This window comes from Lepus europaeus, chromosome 19 (genome assembly GCF_033115175.1).
Source record: "Lepus europaeus isolate LE1 chromosome 19, mLepTim1.pri, whole genome shotgun sequence".
NCBI classification, from domain to species: Eukaryota; Metazoa; Chordata; class Mammalia; order Lagomorpha; family Leporidae; genus Lepus; species Lepus europaeus.
This window is the reverse complement of record NC_084845.1, coordinates 62533459-62547025: the sequence shown is the minus strand read 5'-3', so window position 1 is coordinate 62547025 and position 13567 is coordinate 62533459.

Sequence of the window (13567 nt, the reverse complement as noted above, 5' to 3'; positions counted from 1 at the left end):
GTACTTGAAACCCTTCAAAGCAGTGATAAATAATCTGCTTCCATCACTGCATCAGAAGCTCTTTTAAAAAATCACATTATTAAACATGAAAGCATAAAAACTGGAAGATTTCTCTTTCCACTGGGCTCTGTGCCTTTTCATCCATTTTGTTTTCTGCACACCGTGCGGGCAAAACCTGTACAATCTGGGTGCTGGAGCAGTTGGAGCTGGCTTGGCATTGAACATACTGGCACAGGTCATCTTTCTAGTTATCATCCAGCTTCCTCCCAACAGTAAGGCTGATCCAACTGTGCTCCCAAGCAAATATATCTTAACCACAATTTAGAGGGTTTTAAAGGAAACCATCTTTCTCACAGGTGTAAGTCATTCTTGCTTAATCTCCACCTTCCACAGAGTGAGTTTTCAGAAGTTTCTGTTGCTCACAGCACCGCTGGAGGAGTTAGACGCTACAAGGAAAGGATTATTAAACACCTGCTGCACGGAACACCACATCATTCCCACACCTGCCAAAACAGCTGGCTCCCTGCGTGGGGACAAAGGCACAAAGAGCCCACTTTAATGAGTTATCTCTTTTGATTTCAGTCTGAAGGAAATTTGGTATATTGGGGAAAAAAAAGTCCTACAAAGGTCTCCAACGGAACTGTCTCATCTGAAGATGGAACACAGCTTGGAAAGTATTAACAGAGGCTGCCTTTGGATAATGAAATGATGATTATTTTAAGGTCCTTCCTATGATCGTGGATTTTTCATATTTTCCACAATAAGTAGTAATATGTTTTGTGATCACAAAATAATTGTAACATGTTTATGTTTTATCCAAGCATTTTAAATTGAAAAGTGTTACAGCATGGCAACTTAGATATTTCAGGATTGAACTACTGTGTGATGCTTTTTTTGTTTCCTTGAGTCTTTTGGAGACAGAAGAAGCTAAACCTAAGCACCTCCAGGTCTTTTTCAGTCCAGGAAACCATTCTTCCTGCCAGGTAAGGAAGGGATGGGTGCCGTGGACACCTTCTCCTTGCAGTCTGAGATTTGTCCCAGTTGCATGGTACTGTTGCAGGCTCATTCCAAAAGCAACACAATTTTCAGAGCTCTATGGAGAAACGGGTGACCTCCTGGTACCCAGGTCTAATGGAAGGAATCGCAATGTCTGCTAAGAGCAGATAACAAACCACTCAAAATGTGAAAACTGACCTCACCAGGCCAAAAAGCCACTGCTTATGTTGATCTCTCCCACAGCAGCTTAATTTACTTTGAGGGGGCAGTTCTGGCTCTGTGGGTATCAGAACCAAAAATAGTCTTGGCAGGTAAATCCTTTCTAAAGGTTAGGTGAGGGAAGGGCGCTGTGGTGTAGCAACTAAAGCCATTGCCTGCAGTGCTGGCGTCCTGTTTGGGCGCTGGTTCAAGTCCTGGCTGCTCCACTTCCAATGCAGCTCCCTGCTTAATGGTCTGGAAAGGGAGCAGAACATGACCCAAGTGCTTAGGGCCCTGCATCCATCTGGAATACCTGGAAGAAGTTCCTGGCTCCTGGTTTCAGATCAGCCCAGCTCCGGCCATTGTGGCTATTTGGGGAGTGAACCTGAGGATGGAAGATCTAACTCCCTCTCCCTCTCTCCCTTCCTCCCTCCCTCCCTTCCTTTTCCTGCCCCTCTGTAATTCTGCATTAAAAAATAAAAAGGTTAGGTGAAGAGCAGGTTGCTACGTGCCCAGATTTCTAGAAAGTCATACAAGATCCAGTGATAGTTCCTACCTCCAGCGAGACTGAGGGTTTTAGATCGGGGTGGAGGGTGACCTACATTTTTTTGTATACTGTTCATAACAGTCACTGCACCATGGATTGCACTGCTTTTCCAACCAAGCAGCAACTAATGATCATACACAATTCACACTTATTTTCTAACTTTTCCTGACATGATTTTTCTATGTTCTACCAGGGATGACATTAATGAAAATAAGTGAAATTTCTTTCCCCTGACAAGAATATAAACTGGTTCCAAAAATAAATATTCATGAAGTAAGTATTTTTTATATATTAGGCCCCAACCTTCTTCCTCTCATGTAAAAGCATTGAAGCTAAAGTCTCATATACGTGTTCTTGCTTCTAGTCTGGTCTCCTTCCCCTTTGTCCTTCTTCCTTCTCTTGGATGCCAGGGGATTGATTCAAAATACATGAACAAGGGTGCTTGAAAATGCCTGAGGGAAAATGGAACTGAAGGGTAAATTTACCTGGGTGCAAACCTCTATAATCCATGCACAGTTCTGTCACAAGAGGCATTTTCATGAACTTTTTGAAGACCCCACATCGGCACAGATGGCAAAAACTTTTGCACCAAAATAAACTCATCTTTTTTTTTTATTTTAAGATTCATTTATTTGCAAGTCAGTTACAGAGAGAGGGAGAGACAGAGAGAAAGGTCTTGTATCACTCCCCAGATGGCTCCAACAGCTAGGACAGGGCCAGGTGGAAGCCAGGAGCTTTTTCCCGATCTCCCACATGGGCAGCAGAGCCCCAGACACTTGGACCATCCTCTGCTGCTTTTCCCTAGCCATTAGCAGGGAGCTGGACTGAAAGTGAAATAGCCAGGACTTGAACCAGTATCCATATAGCATGCCGGCATTGCAGGTGTTGGCTTTACCTGCTACACCACAATTCTAACCCTGAACTCATCTTTTAATTCCATTTTCCATGAACATTTTGAAGTATGTTTGGATAATCCTGCTGCTTTCTCATTACAAATCCCTTAATGCCATGTAGTTTTCCGGATATCACAAAGTTTTTTCTGACCTAGGGTGCATAGCACATTCCAGCTCTCTCCTTGGAACTCTTCTATACTACTGCCACGCCTGATCTCGCCACAGTTTGTGGGCATGCTCTTCCATCCGTACCTCTGCACACCCTGCTCTGTTGGCCCAGAATGCCTCACCTTCCTCGCTACCTTCTGAGTTTTCTTCATCACATGATTCTGGGCTGACCTTCCCTGGGGAGACTCATACATTTCTCCCATTGATTCTCACTAGGCCTGTACACTTATTTTACTCTTCAACTTTTTCTGAAATCATTATATGTATTGATTTCCTTACTGCTTTCTGTATTACATTGTAAATTCCAATTTGTAATTTTGGAGAGGAAGGCAAGAATTTTTCAAGGAGCAAGAAAGGAATATATACTTATTCTGATTATAGGGATTCTAACATCATTTTTATATTTTACCAGTGACAGCTTTTAATTCCCATCATTCTTCCTCCTCCTTCTACTCCACAATCTGGGAGGGTGATGAGAAAGCCCAATTTTGTTTCTATTTGCAGCATCCTGAAGTTCAAACAATATAAGTCCTGGCCCATGAGAAGAAATTCTCAACCCAGCCCTTCCCCATAACCAACATGAACCCCAAACCAGTCTCTTAATTGTTCAAGCAAGAAAGTCTTCCACTAGCTTGGGAACCAATCTAGCTCTCCATGGAGAGCTTCATTAGGCGAGTAGTAGACCTGCCCACACTTAGTGAGTGTGTGACATCAGTCTTGTTGCCGAGTCAAACTTTGGTTGACAACGTTCATTTGCCTCTCATGGGCAAACACAACATACTCAAAAGCATGAGCCTCCAGACATAGTTAATACTTTATTTCACCCATATGCTATTCATATAATATTTATTGCATGCAGAGATATCATGATTCATATAATATTTACTGTATGCAGAGACATCACGAGGATAAATTCAAAATCACCCCCCACACATAGGCTATTCTCTTCAGACAGATGAGCTTGACTTGATTTTTTAGGTGCAACATGAGAGAAAGTGAAGCAGGGAATGTAAACATTTAAAAGTGACCAAGGAAACAAATAAATATGAACCATAGTACATTACCCCCCACGCCCGTACCTCTCATAGAATGTGTTGTGGATGTCTCCAATGGGTGTTTGCCTATCTCCTAGAATATGAATCTCATCCGGGGTATTCTTGTCACTACTAAATATCATTTAATCAGTAGGTTATTTTCTATTAAAGTGATTCTAATAAGAACACAGCATTTCCCAAAGAGTTTGGTTTCTGGCATCTGCCAAGTTCCCTAAGACAAGTGAACAAGACAAGTGACAAGACAAGAACAGTTTAATAAGCTCACTCCCGAACCACACAGAGTCAAGTCATTGCATCATGGTTAAGTCCTGTGTCTTGTACAAGAATAAGCCTGGGGGCTAATGATGTGTGTGAGATCCCTGGTTTAATGGCGATGCCACTGAAACCTATGTCCTTCTCTTTGTGTATTTTCAAGGTCATGGTGGCCCAGCCTTTAAAAAAAATCCACCACAGTGATGAAGTCTCCATTTCAGGCCGCATAAAATTTTTGTTAGTGACTAAAAGAACAAGACGACTCTTACTAAGTCACTAATCCCATTTCAAGCACTTTGAAAATAACTATAATGAAAATCACACCAGGAGAAGGACATCAGACGTCTGTTAGCAAAACAAAGCATAATGAAACCCTTTACTTTTCTCAATTACAAGTACCCAAATCACAGACTACTGAAGAGACTTTATGGAACACCATTGCTTTCTTTCTGCCTTTCGTTTTTTAAAATGTCATTGATGTAACATAACAAAGGAAATGTCAAAAATAGAAAAATGTGTCCTGTAATCCAATCTTTTTCAATATAAATCATTACTGTTCAAGCCTTGTTCCAATGATTATATATTTTTAAGTAGGTATAAATCTTTTATGTTCCATTTCATTTTAATGGATCATATATTTTTTCATCTTGGAAGCACCATTTTCAAAATGGTAATTTTAAAATAACTGCATGACAATACACAAAATTAATGAATCACCTTTTCCAAAAGTATACCCCTTTGATTAGACATTTAAAAGTTTCCCAATGGTTTCTATTACAATTTCATATAACAAGGCTTTTTTTTTTTTTTTTAAGTGTTGAACCTATTTCAGTGTTGGCTCTTTCATAGAGATGGTGAGCATCTCTTAATTAGGTCTTTTTTAATCAGTCTCGTTTTAAACAGGAGCAGGAGTAGGAAAACGCTAGCAGTTCTCCTAAACAGAGCTATTAATACAGTTGAAATCTTTTTAGATCAAATGGTGAAGTTGGACTTAGTTATATGATGTATCTAACTTTGAGCAAGTATGCCAGAACTCTTATGCACTCTTTGGTGTCTGAGCACCATGAGGCTCAACCAAATAAAATTAGGTTATTAAGACCTAATAAGAATTTATTTCCAAGATAGAGACATATGTGGTGAAGAAATATCCTAAGCTGCTGCAGTTCACAAATAGTATATTTAATGGAAACAAAGAATATGTAAAGATCCCTTTCCTTCATCTAAATCTTATCAAACAAAATAAAATAATGAAGAATTAGTATTTGAAACAAAGAGAAGTTTGGTTTCTTTCCCTGGGAAGCTGACATTTTAATGGTGGTGATAGACACCTAATGATGCAATTAAAATATAATGAGCCGCTAGCCCAATCCTAGTGAGACCTGCCTCTTTTGTGGTCAAGAATAATCTCTGAAGTTATTGGGATCATGGGAGGGAGGCTGACAGTAAAAAAAATGTGGAAGACTTTGAAATGAGCCAAAATAATCCATGGATGTCGTCTGTAGCACACCCTTCCAGATTAGCTGCACTTTTGCTGGCTTTCAGTGGTTTTACAACTCTGTAATTTGGAGGAAACTGACAGTAAAGGAAATGATTACTGTCCATAAAAACGTAAATAAATTTTGCTTCGTGCCAGACAATTAATTGTAACATTGTGGATATTCATGAATTTTGCTCCCATTTGTAAATTCATTTCAATATTCCTGATTACTTGTGCCATTGCAAAAAAACTCTTCATATTTTAACTTCTCATTGGTTTCTTCATTACTTGATAAATTAAGTACATTTTTTCCCATATGTACGATTCTCATCTGTATAACAGTCATGATTTCAGACTTTTTTTTTTGAAGAAGTATCTTTTAACACCAGGGTACAATTGTTCCTTAGTAAGTCTCTCATCCAACCTTTAGTAAAGGCCACATTTGGCATTTTACAGGCTTTCTAACAAGACTGACTTTCAGTGACATCATTTTACAATTATCCAGTCTAATTTAAGTCCATAAAGATTTATTGAGCCCTTGTTTCATGCACACAGATCAGAGATCAATAAGATCCACCTGGGTCCCCTTTAGTCCACCTGGGTACAATTGCAACTCCAAGCTTGACTATGCTATGTGCTATGTTGTGTGTAATAATAGAATCCCATGCACAATGTCTTGGGAGACTGAAGACGGAGCCATGAATTCCACTGAGACAGTGTGCTGTGCTTCCCAAACGCAGCAGTGTTTGGGCTGAGTCTTACCTTGTAAGGATTTAACTGAGGGAAAGAAGCAGCAAAGGCAAATATTTTGCAAAGACAGTGGGCCATGGAAGCACATTTTGGCTGAAGAATCATCTCTAAGGTGCGTGGATGTGACTATGTGTTGAGGGGTGGGACATCCTGAGGGGTCAATGGGGAGATGTGAAATTTGAAACAGGACCAAATTCTGAAAGCTTTGAGTACTGAGCATTCAAATCAGGCCTCCGCTCCAGAGCAGGCAAAACCCTGGCACGGGATTTTAAGCAGAGAGTGATGTCATTACGTCTCAGTGGAAGGGAGAGAGTTAGACATCCTAGCTGCTGAACTACCACAATTTTGGGGACAGCATCACTACATCTGGGTTACTTTCACATTGGTAACCTGGAACGGTGCACGAACAGATTAGCCTGTTGTCTTTGCTCGTTTTAAAAGTCTTTCCCTGATATTCCTGACAGTCTTCCCCATTGTCATCTTATACTCTCAAGATTATTCTCATTCATGTACATACAAAACGCTTGCTCTTTCCAAGTGTCACGTTTCTCTTTTGGTCAGGGAATGTCATGGGCATCTTGGGGAAATCAGTTAAAGGGAAATGGATTCATAAAGTCACCTGGTTAGGCTTAATATCTTATTATATGGTTCACAATTGCATCCATGGATAAATTATTGCTAGCTATATCTCTATAGAAATGTCTTCCAGAAATATTCTTGCCACCCACTGCACTGATTCACTTTGCTTATGACGTGAAAGTATAGACCAGAAGTCTATGGTGCTAGAACCACATCCCATGGCTCTGGGCACCATAAGTAATGGGAGATATGAGATACAAAAAGCCCAGAGCCAGATGTTAGCACATGGACAATTAATTTTGACATGTGTCAGGCAATTAGCAGAATGCTATTTTTCTAATATTTTCTGATTTTTACATGTGTGATTTCTTACTCTGCTAACTTTATATTAATGGCTTTCTGTTCTTTTCCTTAAAGATAGATCAAATTATTTAAATTTGGGTTCCATTAAGTCTGGACGTGCCCTTGGCTGTGTCCAAATAGATGTATTGCAACAAGGCTATGCAGCAAGAAGGCTTAGAGATGATCTCCCATCCCTCGTTGTCTTATGAATTTCAACCCTACCATCACCAAGTTATTCCACTTAGTAGATAGTTTCCTTATTCAATTAAAATGACTCTGAAGGTATTCATCAACATTTGAGGAATGCAAAAATAATTTAAATGATTAAAAGTGTAGGTTTTGCTTCGTCACCTACTACTCCAATCTACCTCTTCTCAACAGATAGTCACCATTAATAATTCCAAGGGTTCTTCCACACCCCATGTTCACGCATTTGTATGTGTATCTATGTGTTTAAATGTCCATATATTTGAGGGTACATCTGAAGGTTCACAGAAAAATGGAATTAAAAAGTTTATTCTGGTGCCCAAAAGTTTTGAAATCCATGAATAGTTTGCTACAGAATACACATTTCTCTATGTATTAAGAAAAATGCACTAAAATACTCATATCTGACTTGTAATTTTCAGTGAACTTTTAGAAGCACTCTGTATATCTATGTGTATAATTTTGTACTTGTGATTCTATATTGACAATATCTTACTTACATATATTATCCTGCAAGCTGCTTTCATTTAAGAATACTCATTTTCCTTGTGGACACAAACAGAAGCATTTCCTTTTGTAAATATTATAAATATTGAATATGATGGCAATACCATGGATTTACTAGTCATTGTCTTATTGACAATTAGATGCTTTCTAATATTTGCTAGCGCCAACAATACTGCTTGTGAGCCTTCTTAAAAATTCAAAGTTGCACCAAAGTGGATTCCTATGGGATAAACTCAGACGTAGAGCTCTTCTTGAGATTGGAGAATAACAGACATGTGTGTCCATAACATAGGTGGGAGAATAAAAATCAGTGAGACATTAAGAGACCAGAGTTGGGACTAGTGTTGGGCATAGCAGCTAAAGTCACCGTCTGTGACAATGGTGTCCCATATGGAAGCCGTTTTGTGTCCTGACTGCTCTACTTCTGATCCAGCCGTGCTAATGTCCTAGGAGACATAGCAGAAGATGGCCCAAGTGCTTGGACCCCTACCACCTACATGGGAGACACAGTATAAGCTCTAGCTTCCTGGCTTTCTCCTGGCACAGCCCTGGCCATTGTGGCCACCTGGGGAGTTAAGAAGCGGATGGAAGATTAATCTCTGTCTCTCCTTCTCTCACTGTAATTCTGACTTTCAAATAAATAACTAAAACTTAAAAAAAAAATAGAAGAAAAGAAGCAAGAGTTAGCCAGGGATTTGTTAAAATGGGGAGGAAATGTCCAATGGAACACAGGCTCTGTGCTCCAATAGGTCTGTAGGGTAATGAGAGAAGTGGAAGGGGTCATGTGATTTAAATTCCGGCCTGGCTCATGGGCTCAATGACTTTTCAAAGATCTCAGTGTGGCACTGTGCACCAGGGCTTGGGAACTATGCTAGCAATCTCTGACATGGTAATGGGACCATGAGATGTTAGCACAAGGCACATGGCAGTGTGACTTTACCAGGGAAAATTTACTTATGATGGGAGGCTTCTCCAAGGCTATAGAGCATTGGCTCAAGAATGACACAATCAGAACCAGAGAAGGCAAAACATCAGACGCTGTTTTGTAGCTGGGGGTGACCATGAGTCACTCCATGAAGCTTTACAGAAAACATACTTGAGAAAAAAGCTGCAGGAAAACTTGTTACCCGAATCAGCGAGATTTAAGGAGAGATGTGCTGTTTTCAAACTGGGGCTGTTTATTAGAATGACTTGGACACCTTTTAAAGTATCAGTATATTCTTAGGATTGTATCTATGAACTACTTGAAATCTGCTCTCCTTATATTCAGAAGAAAATCATTTAAAAAGTCATGATTCCCAGTCCATGGTCCTGATGAACTAAAAAGCAATCCTCCAGGGTGGAATAGTGTCGGTACACTGGCCCCCTGTTATTGTGGCTTGCTTTCCGTGTTATCAGTTACATGGTCTGAAAATACGAGACAAGGGATTCCAGCAAGAAGTTTTACAGTATGTGCCATTCTGAGTATCGGGAGGAACTCTGAGTCTATCCTGCACTGACCCACCCAGGACGTGGGTCGTCCACTGGTCCAGAGTATCCACTCTGTACACCCTAACCACCTACTACGCACTGAGCAGTCACCTGGGTTATCTGGGGTGTTCTTGCAGTGTTGTGTTCAGGCAACCCTTGTTTTACAGAACATTAGCCCCAAAGCTCAAGAACCATGATGCTGGCCATTCAGAAGTGCCAAAGAGATGTGGTAAAGTGCTTTCTTAAGTGTCACCTTGTATTGTCACAAGAAGCTTGAATACAGGACAGGGAGGTATTTTGAGATAGAGGAACAACCCCATTTGTGTAACTCATTATACTGCACTGTCATAACTGCTCTGTTTGTATCAGTTATAGCTAATCTCTCACTGTCCTAATTTGTGAAGTCAGCTACCAGGGGTATGCAAGTCTAAGAGAAAACACAGTAAACCCGAGTGAGCATAAGGTTTCAGGCACTAAGTAGAGGTCTTGTGTGCTTCCTCTATGGCTAACAGGGGTTCTACTGTACTTTGAAATCTCTCTAGGCAATTTTGAATAGTCTTAAAGGCTAATACAACCAGAAATTACTAATAGGGTCTGGCGCTGTGGCATAGCGGGTTAAGCCACTATGTGCAGAGCCAGAATCCCACATGGGCAGTGGTTAGAGTCCTGGCTGCTCCACGGATGATCCAGCTCCTTGCTAAACTGCCTGGGAAAGCAGCAGAGGACACAGCAAGTTCTTGGGCTCCTGCACCCACGTGGGAGACCCAGGAGAAGCTGGTGGATGTGTTCCCTACCCTGCTCCATTGCAGGTTGTTCACTTTGTGATCCTAGAGAATTTTACAAAGGGGCTCCACAAATTTCACGGAGGGGCTGGCCCTGTGGCATGGTAGGTTAAGCTGCTGCCTGCGGAGCCAGCATTCCATCCCATGTGGGCACTGGTTTGTGTCCTAGCTGCTCCACTCCCAATCCAGCTCTCACTAGGGAAAGCAGTAGAAGATGGCCCAAATGCCTGTGCCCCTGCACCCACTTGAGACCCGGAAGAAGCTCCTGGCTCCTGGCTTCAGATCAAATAAGCCCAGCTCCGGCCTTTGCTGCCATTTAGGGAGGGAATCAGCAGATGGACGATCTCTCTGCCTCGCCCTCTCTCTATAACTCTGCCTCTCAAATAAATCTTTAAAAAAAAAAAAAAACTCATGGAAGCATCATATTGTTTTATTTTCAATTTCCATGCACTTCTTGAAGCTCCTTTGAACTTAATTTCAGCAACTAAGTACTAAACCTATGGTTAACATTCACCAATAAAGTGTTCATTGCAAACGCCAAATGGAATAACCCAGCTCCAGTTAGCAGGCACTGGTCTAGCGTGTTCTCACTTGAGCTTAATTTTTTGGACTTGACATTTCGTTGTGATATCACAGAGATGAAAGCATTAGTATTTCACATAAGGTATCCTTGTCTCAGGATAATTTATCATCTGAGGTGGGGGAGTACCTCATATTCTCCTGTAATTATTTCTTGTAATTAGAGCTACCCCTACATGTAACATTCTCCCCATGAGATCCCACGGAATACATTTCAGGGCAAGGATTATTTAATTCTTGCCTGGTGAACGGATTCATCATTCTGCTGTTTGTATCTGTATTGAGAACTGCTATGCTACATGGAGTCAGTCTCCAGACCAGTAGATGCTGTTGTGTCATTTTACCGTGAAAAATTCCTGTAACAATTTTTCTTCAGTTTAAGAAGGATGGCCTTAGCAGCAGTTAAGGAACGAGCAAACATCAACAAGTTATTTTTTTTTTCAAAACCAATTTTATAAAGTATTACACGTAACGGCTCTTTAACTGCAATTAATTGTTAGACTACTTGTATATTGTATATTTTCCCCCTTTCCACATCAAAGCATCTTATATTTTCTAAAGTTTTTCACATCATTGGTTTCTTCAATAGTCATAAAATCTTTTCCTAAAGATGTACAATTTGGGACATGCTCAATCGGACTTGCCGCAAATGGTGGAGTTAGAAATGTGCCAGGGGATTCCAATACAATCCCATCAAGGTGGCATGTACCAATGCCATCTCACTAGTCCAAGTGATCAATTTCAGCTCACAATTGATGGCTCTGATAGGTCTAAGAGTCAAAGGGATCACACAAACAAGACAAGTGTCTGCTAATACTAACTGATAGAATAAAAAAGAGAGAGAAAGATCCAACATGGGAAGCGGGATACACAGCAGACTCATAGAATGGCAGATATCCTAAACAACACTCTGGCCTCAGAATCAGCCCTTAAGGCATTCGGATCTGGCTGAAGAGCCCATGAGAGTATTGTAGGCATGGAAAGCCAAGATACCATGGGGGAAAAAAAAAAAAAAACTAAATGAAAGATCTCTGTGAGTGAGATCCCAGTGGAAAGAACGGGGCCATCAAAGAAGGAGGTACCTTTCTCTGAAGGGAGGAGAGAACTTCCACTTTGACTATGACCCTGTCAGAATAAGATCAAAGTCAGCAAACTCTAAAGGCTTCCATAGCCCTGGCAACTCATGACTAGAGCCTAGGGAGATTACTGACGCCATGAACAGGAGTGTCAAATTGTTAAGTCAGCAACAGGAGTCACTGTGTATTTACACCCCATGTGGGATCTGTCCTTAATGTGTTGTCTAATGTGAAGTGATGCTATAACTAGTACTGAAACAGTATTTTTATACTTTGTGTTTCTGTGTGGGTACAAACTGATGAGGTCTTTACTAATTATATACTGAATTGATCTTCTGTATATAAAGATAATTGGAAATGAAAAAAAAACCTGGTGTTAAATTGGAAATGGCATAGAAAAATTTAAAAAAATATTATGTAGGATCTCTGTCTTTAATGTGCTGTACACTGTTATTTAATGCTATAACTAGTACTCCAATGGTAGTTTTTTCACTTTGTGTTGCTATATGGGGCAAACTGTTGAAATCTTTACCTAATATATACTAACCTGATCTTCTGTATATAAAGAGAATTGAAAATGAATCTTGATGTGAATGGAAGGGGAGAGGGAGCGGGAAAGGGGAGGGTTGCGGGTGGGAGGGAAGTTATGGGAGGGGGGAAGCCATTGTAACCCATAAGCTGTACTTTGGAAATTTATATTAAATGTTTAATAAATGAAAAAAAATTAAAAAAATAAAATAAAATAAAAAGAAAAAAAATCTTTTCCTAAAACTGAAAAAGTATTGTTTGTAAATAAAAATTAAAAAAAACTTTGGTGTTCACAATGCTAAACTTTTGTTTCTCTCTCTGTCCTCCTTTAACCTTTTGTTTGTCCTCAGTTTCCCAAAAGTCAAAACTGCACTTGTTTTGAAATGCAGAATTCCTAAGCCACCTTTGGAGCCACTGTTCTTCTCAGGATCCGGAAACCACCTTTCCAAAACCCCATGCTGGTGGTATCCACACCTGTTGTTCTTTCATCCCTGACCCCAAAGGTAGAAATGGCAGAGTTCTTCAACTTGTTTTGAAAAGCGAGAGGAGATAGTGAGGAGGAGCAAATTCAGACAGAACAAGAAGGGGAGAGGTAAGTTAGAGAGCCTATTACCACCTGCAATTGTCTCTCGGGGCACCCTTTCCCTGGCTGGTAATGAGACTGAACTGCTTTTCTGTCTGCCTTATGATGTCTCTAATGCTCAGTAAGAAAACCTCCTGGGCACAATTTGTCATAATGTTCTCTTTCCCCCCAACCTAACCTCCATCTGAGGATCCAAGTTTAGCTAGCTCCCTCTAAGTCAATTTTCTTTATGTTTCCCAAGATGCGTGTAGAAGAACTTTCCAAGCAGTCACTTTTCAAACAATGCCTAAATGCTCCATTCCCCCAACTCAACCTCAATTATGGTTTCGCTTAATTCATTTCTCTGCAGATTGCTTTGTCTGCTGTCTGTCCAGAACCAAGAGCTGTTGGGTATTGGTTAAGTGTTACTGGCTCATTTATTTAGTTTTCAGTGTTAGTGGTACATTTTAGGTATTTGGTGCCAAGACCTTGAGGTTGACCACAAGTATGGAGAAGGGAAACACTTACTTTTAGTTTCTACTGGTTATTAAGACCATGCCAGAATAAGGCTGCTAGTTGTTGTGTGGTTGGTGTAGAGT